Genomic DNA, 3356 nt, shown 5'->3' on the forward strand with positions numbered 1-3356 from the left:
CGACGAGGGCCACCGATCCGTCCAAATATCAGCCGAAGCGACGTCGATGCGGCCGAGCTCGAGACCTCTGAAGTTTGGACCCCCCGAACCGGCGGTCGATGCCCGCGCGGCCGATCGCGAGCGAGCAGACGATGAGGCCCAGCGGGTAGGACGCGCTCGCGAAGCTCAGCCCGAACTGCTTCAGGCACGCGCGCGTGCCCCCCAGGTTCATGAGCGACGCGGCCGTGCCCGCCGCCGCGTACAAATAGCCCGTGAGCGCGACCATCTCCTCGGTCGTCGACGTCTCGGACACGATGACGTTGTACTCGTACTCGAGCGTCGTCTTGACCATGATGATGAGGAACGTGTAGGCGCCGAGCATGAGCACGAGCGCGTCTTTCCACCAGGGGTCGTCGTCGGCCTCGACGGCGGCGCCCGCGGCCTTGTCGTGGCCGGACGCGCGGATGCGCGCGAGCCGCGCGGTCGCCGCGTTCGGCCAGAGCGACACGAGGAGCGCCGTGACCTGGGCCAGGATCAGCGCCGCGGCGCCGCCGAGCTGGGCCACCGTGCCCGCGAGCAGGCCCGCGAAGACCGCGCCGAGGGAGGACCCCAGCTGCACCAACCCGACGACGCGCCGCGCGTCCGTCGCGGAGAAGAGCTCCTGGGCCACGGCGCCGTTCTGCATCATCACCACGAGCGTCGCCAGGTCCTCGACGACGTAGAAGGCGCTGTAGACCACGGCGTCGACGAGCGGCGGCCGCGCGCCCCGCCCGCACCACGCCAATAACCCGTACAGCGCCCCGAGGATCGCCGCGCCGCTCCGCAGCACGCAGCCGTTGACCTGCGTCGCCCGCCGCCGCTTCGCGAAGGCGCTGAAGCGCGGCGTGAAGGCGATGATCGTCACGCCGCTCAGGAACATGGCGCGCGCCAGGCGCTCGGCTCCGAGCCGCGATATGTATATCGCCGGCGCCGCGTTGCGGCCGAAGACGAAGGCGACGTTCGCGAGGTTGCCGCAGACGACGAGGTTGAGCACGATGCGCGCCTCGATGTCGTCCTTGAAGCTGAAGTAGGACAGCGCGTGGCGCCGGAGGAAGGCGCCGGGGCCGCGGGCGGCGTCGGGTTTGGGCGACCGCTGGTGGGCGACGGGCAGCAGGGGCGTACTCTCCTTGCGCCGCCGGCCGCCGAGCTCGACGTGGCGCGACGCGGCGCGCATGGTGATTGGTGCTATGCCGCTTGCGCAGCCCACTTCACTTGCCCAGAGTCATGGCCATGCCTTGCTCGCCGGACCGGGCCTACTCCTTCGTCGTCGAGGCCGTCGTCGGCCGCGGCGCCTTCGGCGTCGTCCACATGGTCGAGGACGTCGAGCGCGGCGTGCTCGCGATGAAGTCGCTGACGCCGACGTCGCGGCAGCACCGACTCGAGCTCGAGGCGATCGCCAGTGCACGAGTGGCAGTTTCAGCCTCACCTTTGGCGCCCCGCGTCAGCCCGAGGAATCGCCCGCTGCCCCGGCGCATGCTCGGCCTCCTCGCCGTCGACGACGACGGCGCCGCCGGAGTAGCGTTCCGGAACTTACCCGTGGAGCTCGAGCGCGCTCGCGGCGTCGCCCGCGCGTCGAGCTCATGCGTCGGGCTTCGCCTCCGAAGACGCGCCGCGCGCGCGGCACGCGGCGGCCGCGCCTTCCTGCGCTTCGTTGAGCGCGGCGATGAGCGCGTCGCGCTCCGGGTGCGGCGGCTCCGGCTTGGACGGCGCGTGGCCCGCGTTCGTCGCCGCCGCGAAGGTCGGCGCGTCGATTTCGAGGTACGCGCCGAGCCGCTCGTGGCCGCCCCGCGTCGCGTCGATGAGGTCCTCCTGGTCGTAGTGGTCGCAGAGGACCGTCGCCGGGAGGGCCAAAACCTGGGCCGCGATGAGCCGCGCGGCCTTTGCCAGGAGCTCGAGCTCCGTCGCGCACGCGTTCGGGCCCGGCCCCCCGAAGTGGCGGTGGTCGCAGACGGACGCGGCGATGGCTGCGGCGTCGCGCGTGAGCACGACGACGCGCAGCTGGCCGTGCGCCCCCAGGGCCGTCGCGAGGAACCCCATCTCGGGCATCTGCTCGGGTTTGCGGGGGCCGCCGTAGTTCGGGTAGCTCTGCTCGCCGTCCGTGAATTTTCCGCAGTTTGGCGCTACTTTCTTTTGCAGCGAGGCCGAGCAGATGATCGTGATGTTGCTTCGGCGATATTCTTCGACGAGGTCCGGCTTCCGCCCTGTTCCCATGGTATTGAGCACGCGGAGCGCTCGCGACCCGGTGGCGGCCTCGCGCGCCGCCGCGGCCGCGGCCGCGCGCACCGCGAATCGCGCGGCGTCCGGCTTTTTCTTGATCTGCGCGATCACCCACTGCCACTCGAGGATCCCGACGTCGGAGCTTTTACACTCTCCCGCCTTTTTGCCCGGCCTGTGGCAGGGCGGAAAAAACTCGAGAACCAGTGGTGGCCCGTCCCCTCGACGCCGGCGATGAAGACGTAGGGCGCCAAGGGATCCTTCTTGCTCGCGGCGACGAAGAGGGACGCGGTCACGGTAACGACGAGAGCGCGCAGCATGGTCGGGTCACGTGGCGAGCCGGTCGCCGCGCAGATGCCGCCGGCGAGCGATCGCTAAGTGGGTTGCCGCAGAGGCGACGGGACTGTCGGCCTCGAGGCTGTGTGTGATGCGATGGTGGGCAGCCATGCTGTAGCTCGTCGACGACGGCGCCGCCGGAGAAGCGTTCCGGGACTTACTCGTCGAGCCCGAGCGCGCGCGCGGCGTCGCCTGTGTGTCGAGCTCAAGTGTCGAGCTTCGCCTCCGAAGACGCCGCGCCGCGCGCGCGGCACGCGGCAGCCGCGCCTTCCTGCGCTTCTTTGAGCGCGGCGACGAGCGCGTCGCGCTCCGGGTGCGGCGGCTCCTTTTTCTTTTTCGGCTTGTGGCCCTTGTTCGTCGCCGCCGCGAAGGTCGGCGCGTCGATTTCGAGGTAGGCGCCGAGCCGCGCGAGGCCGCCCCGCGTCGCGTCGGTGAGGTCCTCCTGGTCGTAGTGGTCGCAGAGGACCGTCGCCGGGAGGGCCGCGACCTGGGCCGCGATGAGGCGCGCGGCCTTTGACAGGAACTCCAGCTCCTTGGCGCAGCCGGCCGCGCCCGGCCCCCCGAAAGTCCTGCCCGAAGTGGCGGTGGTCGCAGACGGACGCGGCGATGGCCGCGGCGTCGCGCGTGAGGACGACGACGCGCAGCTGGCCGTGCGCCCCCAGGGCCGTCGCGAGGAACCCCATCTCGGGCATCTGCTCGGGTTTGTGGGGACCGCCGTAGTTCGGGTAGCTCTGCTCACCGTCCGCGAGGCTTTGGCAGTTTGGTCTTCCCCCTTTCCCTTGAAAATC

Source organism: Aureococcus anophagefferens, assembly GCF_000186865.1.
Source record: "Aureococcus anophagefferens unplaced genomic scaffold AURANscaffold_14, whole genome shotgun sequence".
Lineage (NCBI taxonomy): Eukaryota > Pelagophyceae > Pelagomonadales > Pelagomonadaceae > Aureococcus > Aureococcus anophagefferens.